Source organism: Protobothrops mucrosquamatus, unplaced genomic scaffold (genome assembly GCF_001527695.2).
Source record: "Protobothrops mucrosquamatus isolate PMUCROS unplaced genomic scaffold, P.Mucros_1.0 scaffold3473, whole genome shotgun sequence".
Lineage (NCBI taxonomy): Eukaryota > Metazoa > Chordata > Lepidosauria > Squamata > Viperidae > Protobothrops > Protobothrops mucrosquamatus.
The window spans coordinates 68,604-80,842 of NW_015389447.1; the positions used below are offsets into that span (position 1 = coordinate 68,604).

Here is a 12,239-nt window from a genome sequence, read left to right on the forward strand (position 1 = left end):
GGTGGCAACAGAGATATTAAAAAAATGAAACCTTTTCCTGCCACCTAGTGGTCAAGATTTTAGAAGCTCAGATTTGGGAGTCTTTTCAGTGCACAAATATAATTTTAGACCTATATTGTTGTTCATTTGCATCACATAACAGAAGGCTTCTCAAACTGTGGAAACAAAAACTAATGAAAATTAGTTTAGTTCTCCACTAAAATTACAAACATTGTTTTTGTTCCTATCAATAATTCTTCTATTCTCTAGAGTATAAAACATTTCAACAGTTAGAGCATGTTTTCATATAGCAGTACTACAAAATGTTTTACATCTTATGGCAATCATGAAAATGCCAAACAGTGAACCTCAATCATTCTGTTCCAGTTTTTCACTTACTAAGAGAAACAGAATATTTACTTAGTTGTGATAACAACTAACTGATTAACATATTTTATTAGAAATATTTTCATTGCTGTACTTAAACCTCACATTTTGGCAATACTTGTGTCAACGCTGCTAACATCGGATGTTCTTGCTTTGACAACAGATGGAAATGCAGCCATTTTCTCTATTGCTTTTAGAATTAGTTGCTGCTGGGAGGGGGAATAGGGATGAGAGCCCAGCTAGTCACAATAATAATAACTTAGTCATGGGAACCCAAGGACATTGGGCCCAGAGCTGATAGTGTTTTGGGGCTGGAAAGCTGGGGAGAAAGCCTGTACTTCAAGCTAATTGTGATTTATGACTGTTTATTGGAGGAACAAAGGAATTGCACTTTGTTACCTTGTATCTAGGGAAGGGGAATTTAGTTTCTGGTTTCAGCTATGTAGTATCGATACTTTGTTTCTCGAATAAAAGATTCTTTAACGTAAACAATGACACAATGCCTCAAAGATCTTTTTAAGAGTTTCATCTGTCAGAACCATGACAACTTGTTAATTATTAAATTATAATTTGCAGGTCAATTATTAAAAATCAATCTGCACATTAGTTGCAGGTCCAGGCCTCATCTAATAATGAAATAAAGAAATAATTGCAGCAGTCATACAGAACATGATCAGGATACAGAAGCTGAAATATTTAATTACGACCTTCCTGTTAAACTATGAAGAAAGACTGAGAGATGTTCAGAATATTTGATTGTATGTCTGTTGAAACAGCTATTATATGGAAAAATTATAAGATAGGATAGGATAGGATAGGATAGGATAAGGTAAGGTAAGGTAAGGCAAGGCAAGGCAAGGCAAGGCAAGGCAAAGCAAGGCAAGGCAAGGCAAGACAAGACAAGGCAAGATAAGATAACCTTTATTGTCATTTTTTTTACTGTGGGCACAACGGCACACATCAAAAATGAAATTTAGTTGCCTGCTCTCAAAGTGAAACACATACATGACACAAATCTAAACATACTATGTACAACATATGTATAGACCCACACCCCTACATATACATAGCAAATAAATATTAAATACTGTCCATCTTGAATATATAATGGAAGGAGGAAGCTTGAGAGTTCATAAGGTTAATGGAATGAACAATCTTACTGTTAATCTTGCCATCTCTGCATTGCAGTATTTTGCTGATTATTTCTTCCTCTTCATTTTTCCAATATTGCGCAAAGATTATTCTTGCTGCTGTAGTGATGTTTAAAATCAAATATAGGCTTTGTTTGTTAATCTTTTCTGGCATTATACCTAATAGGAAAAGTTCAGGTTTAAAATCGACATGTTCTCCTAATATTTTTTTCTAACCAAGCATGTATCTTTTTCCAATAAGCCTTTGCTTTGCCACATGTCCACCAAACATGATAGTACATGCCTGAGTTATGCTTACATTTCCAGCATCTATCTGACATATTTTTAAACATTTTTGCTAATCTTGCTGGTGGCAAGTGCCATCTATAAAACATTTTATATAAATTTTCTTTATAAGAAATTGACATTGTTAATTTATAATTTCTCTCCCATAGCTTTTGCCACTTTTCTAATTCTATATTATAACCAAAGTTTTTCGCCCATCTTATCGTTGTTTCTTTAACTTGTTCATTTTCCATTTCCAGAATTAACAAAAAATTATACATTTTCTTAATTTCTCATCTGAGGTTAACAAAATGTTATCAAATACAGTTTGATCTTTATAAAATCCATACAGTTTTATGTCTTTTTCATATCTATTTTGTATCTGTAAATGTGCCCACCACAACAGGGTGAAACCCTGATTTTCCAGTTCTTGTTTGGGTTTTAAATTCCCATCAATATTTAGAATATCTCTATATGTCCAAATTTTTTCAAAGTCTACCAAGTTTGGATGTACAAATGTTTCCATCATTGATAGCCACCCTGGAATTTTAAAATATATTTTAGCTTTAATTTTCCCCCATACTATTAACAAAGCATTTTTTATATAGTGTTTTTGGAAATATTTATGAGCTCTATTTTTCCCCTACCATAAGAAAGCGTGCCATCCCAATTGTCAGTCATGCCCCTCCAAATATAACAACCTTTTATTTCTAAGAGTTATCCATTATTTCACCCATGTTAAAACAGATGCTTGATAATACAAAACTCATTCCGGTAACCCAAAACCTCCATTTTCCTTAGTGTCTTGTAACATTTGCATCTTAATTCTAGCTTTCTTTCCTTGCCAGACAAAGTTCAAAATTAATGAGTTTAAATCTTGGAAGAATTTTTTCTCAAGTTTTATCGGAATTCTTTGAAATAAAAATAACATCTTTGGCAAAACATTCATTTTCATTGTAGCAATTCTTCCTAATATTGACAATTGCAAATTCTTCCATCTTTTCAAGTCCATCTTTATTTGTTTTAAAAATTTTATATAATTATCTTCTTTTATTGTTGAGCATTTGGCCAATAGATATATGCCCAAATATTTAACCTTTTTCATTTCTTCATTTTTGAATTGTAGATAGCCTTTCCCATCTACTAAATTGTGTATCATTTTCTTCTCTTTCTGTTTTTTAAGTTTATAAGCTAACCATCTTCCTAGTTTATTGGCATTTTCAAAGAAATTCTGTTTTATTCTCTGTATCTGTTCTGCCACTTTTTCTGAATCCAACAGATTTAATTTATGTTTTATTATTTCCATCTCTCTTTTCAAAGTCTTTTTCTGTGGATTTTTTTGTAGTTCTGTTTCTTACTTTCTAAATTTTTCTTTTAGTAATACATGTTGCTGTCTTCTCTGTTTATTTTTCTTTGCTGTATAGGTTATAGCTATGCCTCTAAAGTATGCTTTGGCTGTATCCCATAAGTTTTGTAGTGTTGTATCTTCTTCTTTGTTTTCTTTAAAGAAAAATTCCATTTCTTTTTTCGCTAACTCTATAAATTCTTTTTTTTTTTAATATGGATTGATTTAATGTCCATCTTGGGTTTTTTTTTTATTCCTCTCCATGTGACTTTTAGAGAGTTATGGTCTGCCCATGTGCCTATTTCTATCTCAATTTCCTGTATATCCCTCCTCAGTTCAGATGTCATCCAAATCATGTCAATTCTTGACCAAGAGTTTTGGCTGTTTGAGTAAAAGCTATATTGTAGTTTTTGTGGATTAATTTCCCTCCAGACGTCTTGTGTTCCAATTTCCTGTGCCAAAATTTATGCTGCAAAGCTCCCAATAGCCACTGGGTGGCAACAGGTCCAGGCCTCATCTAATAATGAAATAAAGAAATAATTGCAGCAGTCATACAGAACATGATCAGGAGACAGAAGCTGAAATATTTAATTACGACCTTCCTGTTAAACTATGAAGAGAGACTGAGAGATGTTCAGAATATTTGATTGTGTGTCTGTTGAAACAGCTATTATATGGAAAAGATTTTAAACATGATGTTCTTTTCCCCATAAAGACAGTCCAACTTATCTAAACAGTGATCTTGAGCTAAAAAGGTAAGTTAATTATTTGTATTGATACACTTAATGGCTCATTTTTTCCTGCTAGGGGAAAAAATCTATGATCACCAATTATTATGTTCAGGCCATAGAAATTACAAAATCAAAATTAAAAAAAGCAAGCATTCTAGTTCTATCAGATTGATTTATTTTTTTTACAAGCCATTGCACCCTACAATGTTATGCATGTTTTGTTTGCAGAAAAACTTTTGAGTGTTTAGTAGGGTTGACTCTACTAATTCCTAATTCAATGAAAATATTTTTTTAGAGTAATTGATCTGGGATTATTCTATTAGCCCATAGAACAACTTTGTAAAAACAGTTTGAAAAGTTATACACCTACAAAAGTGTTCCCTAATGTGCTGGAAAGGGACAAAGAAAATAGCAATTCTATACGCAGTATAGAGTCACAGACATGGAGTAGGGCTTGAACAATTTGTCTCTCATCTGCAGGTTGTGTATTCATCTTACACAATTATTGATTGCCAATAATTATGTGTGCAGTATTTACTGATTATTGGAGATCTTCCAAGCACCACATTCAAAAGTCTTATGCTGGTCTTTATTGTGTCATTTGCGGATGTGACTGAGTTTATGTCTTTTTATTTGTTATTCAAATATATATAGTTGTCCTCACAAAAACAAAGTGATTCTGGGCAGCATACAACAAAGTTTAAAAAACAGTCAACAAACACCTCAAATAATTATTATAATTACTTAAACATTAAAAACTACAAAATACTTTTTTTTTTTAAATCAACTCCTCCTCTGAATGTAGAAGGCACTGGGAGAACTAGACTTTGGACCTCTGAGGCATTTGAACTGATCATACATAAGTGATCAGGCATACAACATTTTGCTCAAACCTTCACTATTCTAGAAGGAAATGAAGTAGATCATCCAATTACTGTATTTTTCTGGTCCACCTTGAAAGGCTACTGATTTTGTGTGATATCATAGATACCAAAAGTAAACGGGAAATTTTAAAATATGCAGATTTAAAAATATAAATTTTAAAACATTCAAATAAGTATTCTTTGAAAAGTTGAATTGTTATAACACTTGCAGATATCTCATTTGTCAACTCTTCATTGAAAAATATTCCATTAGCAGTTAGGTTTTATGGCAACAGATCACTGATCTGAAAGTATAACATGATTTTGTTCAAGAGAAGCCTTTCATATTATGGAACCTTGGCTTCTGAAAGAAAAAAACGAGAACTTTAAGGTTCAGAAACAGCTGCAGATTCATCCAGTCTCACAATGGGCACTGAGTTGACAACTTCTGCTTTGGGACCGATGTTTCAAGTGTACAGAGCACATGTATGAACTGATTTCCCATTTGGGGGAACTCTATTTTACACCACCTCTGGCTCCTGGGGTCTAACAACCACCTTTCTTTCTCTTTCTTCCCACCAATACAGAGCTTCATTTTCTTGTTTCTGGTTCTTATCTGTAGATGTTGATTGAAATATAGCTGCCCTGCTTAACTATCAAGCAGTATGCAACAGTGGCTAGAAGTATTAAGAAAACACTTGGTTTCAAATAGGCAAATAAATTTCCAGCACAATTTGGAAACGTTTTTAAATGCAACAGAAAAATGAGGTCTTTGTAAACAAAAATGTCATTTCATAACAACCAATAGATTTTTTTTTTTTTTTTTACAAATGACCAACTTTATTTGCTGTTAATTGAGAACACTGGGGAAAATGGGGGTAATACTAGGAATTTATTTCATTTCTCTTTCATTCTGGAATTATGAATTTTCATTGTTCCAGAATCTTCAGGAGCTTATATCAGAGGAGGGCCCTGAATGGTTGACGTTCTTTAGTTGTAGGATCAGCACCGACTGGCTCCAGAGTTCACTATCTGTGTTTTGAAGCCAACTGAAACTTAAGATGATCACAAAGTGGCTTCAAACTATTTTGAGAGAGACTGGAGCAAAGAAAGATGGTGTGGAAGAACTCTTTTCTAGCACACCATGCCAATATGTGGTCATATCCATGTTTTATCTTTATACGGCACACGTTTCTCCAGTCAATTGAGGGTACTTATTTACTATTAGAATACTCTTGTCTAGAATTGCAGGATGGGAAAGATTAATAAGCAAACCCAAATCTAAATCAAATAAAAATATCTCTCTAGCCAGTTTTGTGTTATAGATAAGACATAACAAAAAATGTAGGAAAAGAAGCACATAAAAGTTTTGTGATTATACCCTTCTGGGTCATGCCCATGTTTTATTGGCTGTCATGATACTGAGAAAAAAAAACCCGTCTCACCTTTATTCTTGTACCATGACAACAACTGCTGCAAATTTTAACTGAAGCCTTTCATTTCTGCCATCAGCCCATGAGGAACCCACCTGGTACAAAACTTCCAGTACTGAAGTACATCACAAACATCGGTAAGGTGACATTCCTGTGAAATGCCAACATAGCAGTTTCCCTATGAGAAAAACAAATAAGTGATCTTCCAACTGTCCTTAATCAGTTCATCAACTTTTCTCATGTGATATCACTTTGTACATTTGAATATCAAGGCCAATCTTGAATATACAATTCAGTTCCTTCTGATTTGCATTTTCTGGCTCAGGGACACCCAGTACTCAATAGTCTTCACCATAAACAGCAGGCATTCAGCAGTGAATTTCAGCTGAAGGGACTATCTCTCAAAAATTCAACCATGACATATTACTGAAAGAGCATGGATGATTACTCATTGCAAGCTTCCATTTCAGCACAATTTGTCACAGCAACGTCTTGCCAACTTAGCTGAAAGATACCAAAGTACTGCCATCAATACTGCCATCTGTTGGTGATTTATAACATTGGAGGCATTGCTTTTCATCCATCCCTCGTATCTCCATGTCCTACTTCTGCACACTGTCATTTGGCAGGTCCTTGGAGGTGATTTTTTTCATTGCCACCCACATTCTTTGGAACTGCCTCCTGGTGGTCTGCTTTAGGAAATACAGAAGCTTTCCTCTTCCGTTGGTACAGAAGGAGGGTATTTTATAAAATGCAGGTGGGGTTTGCAGCATGTATGTTTTTTATATGAATTTTTGTTCCCTCTGTATTTAGATTTATGGTAAAAAAAATGCTAAAGCTTTGGGAGTCTGTGGCATAAAGTATAAGAAACAAACAAAAACCCTGTAAATGTATTAGAATTTTACATCTGTTTACAATATTGAGGACAACCCTTTCTTTTATTCATCCTTACTCATCCATTTTGGCAAGGCTTATACTCAACACTGAAAAGAAAGCCACTGCCAATGTCTGCAGTACCTTTATTTTCTAATAGGCCAGGGTGCTTTTGGATCTGCAGATATAAGAATGCTAGATATATGAATTAGCAAATATTCTAAAATTACTGCATGATTAGAAACTACAAGCCGTACCTCTGAAGTGGTAGCTTTTGTTTTTTTTCTTGACCATATTGATGAGAAATAGAATTAAAACAATAAAATTGACATTCAAGGTTTGAATATTCAAACTATTATTATTTTTCCATAGGCTTGTTGAAGAAGTAAGAATTCCTGAGGAAGTACTTTGTCCGAAAGGTACTGGATTTTATATAATGTGGCATTCTTTTATTTCTTTTGCTTACCCAGCACTTTTTTCTTCATAGGGCAGTGATGGCGAAACTTTTAGAGACCGAGTGCCCAAACCGCAACACAAAACCCACTTATTTATCACAAAGTGCCAGAGCCACATCAGCATTGTGGTGCCCACTGGGTGGGCATCGGTGCAGTAGTCATGGCAGACTGGGTGGGCATGGCTGGGGTGGGCATGGCCACCTTGATGTTGCTCATGGGGAGACATCTGTGGGGACCGGGCAGGGTTGGGGGAGATCCAGGGGGTCTTTGGTGGGTGGGGTTGTGGGGAGGTTCATCTTGTGGGGTGAGGCCAGAGGAAAGGTGGGGGTGCCATTGCCATGGGGCAAGGCAAGGCAAGGCAAGGGCTGGGGCAGCTGCTGCCTGACACCATCGGCCTCTGCACACAGAGGCCAGCAAATGCATGGGGGCCGACGGTGTCCGTCAGCAGCCACAGCCTGCTGGCCCCTCGACCGGTGCATTCTGGGGCTCCACACCCTGCTGCCAATAATGGGCCAGCTCTCCAGCAGCAGGTGGAGTAGGGGAGAGGGGAGGCACATGATGCAGACCGCCGGAGGTGCCTACTCTGTCTCATCTGTTTTTGCTTGCGGTTGGAGAGCAGGTTGCTGCTGGTCATCTCCTCAGCCCCCTTGCAGATCTTGCCCTTGGCCTGCATGAGGAGCCTGTTCCCCTCACACACCCGACACATCTTGGGCCCGCCTTGGGCCGCCACTGCCGGCAGCTCGTGCAGGTCCATTAGGCCGCCACTGCCACCCAGAGTAGCAGCCCTGCCCAGCACAAAGGAGGTGAAGCAGCCAGCTAGCAACCTCGAGTACAGGTGGTAGAGCATGCCCATGCCCAGCAAGCCAAAGGCCACCCCGAGCAGGGAAAGTTGGATCTCCATCGGCTCCATGGCCCCCAGTCCCAGCTAGGATTGCGTGTCTGGGGGGGAGACTCAGTCTCGATCTTTGCTGGGCCTGGACTGGCGGCCGCAGTAGGTACCAAGGTGCATGAGGGGAATGCGCTCCACCCGTGGGCCAAGATCAAGACCTTCGAGGGGGCTGAGGAGATGGGATGGATTAGTAGTGTCTGGTGGTCCACATCACGTGCTCCCCCGACTCTGTTTGCTGCTGGAGAGCCAGCCCAGTATTCATAGCAGGCTACGCAGTCCCTGCTTCCAGATGCTGTTGGCCCCCATGCAGGTGGAGTGCATTCCCCTCATGAATCTTGGTACCTTCCATGGCCGCTGGCCGCTCGCACAGGTCCATTAGGCTGCCACCCAGAGCTGCAGGCCTGCCCAGCACGAAGGAGGTGAAGTGGTCATCCAGGCCCAGCAGAGATGAGGGGGGAGGCATGCAATCCTAGCTGGGACTGGGGGGTCATGGCACTGATGGAGATCCAGCTTTCCCCGCTCGGAGTGACCTTTGGCTTACTGGGTGTGGGCATGCTCTACCATCTCAACTCGAGCTTGCTAGCTGGCCACTTCGCCTGTTCTGGGCAGGGCTGCTGCTCCGGGCAGCGGCAGTGGCCTAAGGGACCTGTGCAAGCTACTAGCAGCAGCAGCGTGCGTGCCTACAGAGAGGGCTCTGAGTGCTGCCTCTGGCATGCGTGCCATAGGTTCGCCACCACTGTCATAGGGTATGTCTGTTTTTTCTCCAATTTGCTTTTGTGTAAATTTCTTGCTTATTGCTCCTTATTTACTAAATTCAGTCCCCAATTTGTTGTACACCCAAACCTGCAGGGAAAACACTTGGCTCGGATAAAGAGGATACACTTTTTTATTAATTGAAGGACCTAATTCAGGAATGAGAATCTATGTCCAAATTTTCCTAAGCATATAGTTCTCAACATCAGATTATCTGATTATACATAGAATTGTAGCGCAGCATCAGCTTTGTTCATCCTTCTTTTATATCAACACAAGGAATTAATCTTTTCCATGTAGCCCTTTTTCTTTTTTTCCTAGATGGCTTCCAAGAGACTCAGACAGATATTTTTTTTGACAGCCATACTGGCCTTTGCTGGGTTATGCTTTTTGATCAAGTGGACTTCAGTTGGACTATGCATCTTCTGTCAGAACAAAACTGAGGACATATTTTTTTAAAAAGGCAATGGACAATTTTTATTGGTACCTCATTCAGATTGTAGCCAGATCCCTCCATTTCTGGTCATTCTTGTAACCTCCTCTCCTACTGATTTAAAACTTCGTGTAATAATCCGTGAGACCTGGGGCAAAAAAAGATTAATAGCAAATAAATTGATTGTAACCTATTTTCTTTTGGGAACTACCTTGAATCCTGAAGAACAGGTTGCTGTGATTAACGAGAGTCTGAAATATGGAGATATTATCCAGAAAGGTTTTGTAGATACCTATTATAATTTAACATTAAAAACTATGATGAGCATTGAATGGATTCACAAATTCTGCTCACAGTCTAGCTTTGTAATGAAAGCAGACTCAGATGTGTTTGTAAATACCTACTATCTGACTGAACTCCTTCTAAAAAAAATCCAGAAAACCAGATTTTTCACTGGCTATTTAAAACAAAATCAACATCCAATACGGGAAATATCCAGTAAGTGGTATATGAGTAAAAATGAATATCCAAGAAATGTATACCCTCCTTTTTGTTCAGGAACTGGCTATGTTTTCTCAACAGATGTTGCTAGTCTGGTGTATAGAATTTCTGACAATATTCCCTTTGTTAAGCTGGAGGATGTATTCATTGGCTTGTGCCTTGCTGAACTTGATATCAAACCGGAAAACCTCCATTCCAAGCAAACCTTCTTCCCTGTAAGGCTTACATTTTCACTTTGCAGCTTTAAGAAAATTGTAACCAGCCATTTTGTGAAACCTCATGAGCTGATGATCTATTGGAATGCACTGGAGAGATCCATGGATGAAAAATGCCCTGATGGCTGAAATCCTCCTGAACTGGGGACAGATGGCTTTGATGAGGAAATGTGTCAAAATTATCTTCAACTAGGCCAGCAGCAGGCAAAAATCTGAAATACTCAAATTGTTTTTTAGAGATTTCATAGTTCATTTAGCCTGATGTTTCCCAGTCTCTGAAAATGTAGAATGTGTGGACTTTAAATCCTAGAATGCTTAGCAATGGCGATGCTGGCTGGGGATTTCTGGGAACTGAAGACCACCCATCTTAAAGTTGCAAATTTGGGAAACGTTGATTTAGCTAAAAGAGTTTTGACTACACTATTTTACACACCAATCCTGTGTGCGTTGGCTAAGAAGCAAGTCTTATTTAATTGGCTTATTCCCTAATTAAATTGCATAATGTATGCCTTTGAGGTTGCAAATTGAAAATCTCATTTCCTCTAATGACATTGCCCTTTTGAATTTATTAACATTTTGTTATTTTTATCAACAAATATTTTCCACCACTGTTACTAATGATGTTATGAAATGGTATGTGGGAAGGATCCTGGGAGAGAGGGCAAGGAGATGCTGTCTAGGGAATGATCAGATAAGAGACATCATGATCTACAGTGATAAGGAGGGGTAAGAGGCTCAGAAGAGACCCTCCCTGATTTCTTTGAGGGTAAAGAAGGTGGGAAGAGAACTGTACTTTCAAACTTGTAAGATTCTGTTAATGTAGTAGAATTAATTCTGTTAATAAAGTAGAATTAGTTGATCTGTTTACTTTATATGGTAAGGCTGATATATTAACACCAATCCAGGATACTGTAAAGTTCCCATTTAGTAATATATGTTAACTGCATTTGTAGTTATTTTATACAGGTAGTCCTCGACTTACAACAGTTCATTTAGTGACTGTTCCAAGTTATAGCAGCACTGAAAAAATTACTTAAGACCATTTTTCACACAACTGTTGTAGCATCCCCATAGTCATGTGATCAAAATTCAAACGCTTGACAACTGACTCATATTTATGACCATTACTGTGTCACCTTTTGCGACCCTCTGACAAAGTCTGTGGGGAAGCCAGATTCACTTAACAACCATGTTATTAACTTAACAGTTGCAGTGGTTCACTTAACAACTGTGGCAAGAAAGGTTCAGTTAACAAAATGTCTCACTTGGCAAGAGAAATTTAGGTTCCAATTGTGGTTGTAAATCAAGGACTACCTGTATTTATTTAATATAAATAATATTTGAACATTTACTGGATAATCATTCTAAGTCAAGGGTGAAATCCAAGGTTTTCCAGTGATGAAAGTTTTTATTAGCAGCATCAGGAAGGAGAAGGTGTTGCTTTCTCCTGAAGCCTGTCCCTGTCTGCTATGTATCAGACTTCTCTGGAGGATGGGAGAAAAGTTCCAGCAGTGGAAAGCAACCTAGGGAGCTGTTAGGCGATAAGAAGAGAAGAATGCTTCCTCTAAGGCAGTGGTTCTCAACCTTTTTAATGCCGTGACCCCCAACCGGTCGTAAGTCGAGGACTAAACCGGTCGTAAGTCGAGGACTACCCAACCGGTCGTAAGTCGAGGACTACCCAACCGGTCGTAAGTCGAGGACTTTCCCTGCCCGGGAGCGCCGCACATGCGAGGTTCCGCTTCCTGCGCTGGCTGAGGCGTAGCTGGCAAGTGGCAGAGACGGAGCAGGCCGACCACCAGCTGGCCCAGCTCAAGGGAGGTAAGGCACCCGCCGGAAAAGGGGGAAAAAAATGGCGGACAGCCTTGCTTGGCGACCCCCGTGAAATGGTTGATCGACCCCAAATGGGGTCGCGACCCATAGGTTGAGAACCGCTGCTCTAAGGATTGGGACAGGGTCGAGGACTGTAT

At 38.8% G+C, this 12,239-nt stretch overlaps 1 pseudogene; it reads left to right on the forward strand.

Moving 5' to 3' along the window:
* Positions 1-3,669: 3,669 nt before the first annotated feature.
* Positions 3,670-11,238, forward strand: LOC107297700 (annotated as a pseudogene).
* Positions 11,239-12,239: the final 1,001 nt, after the last annotated feature.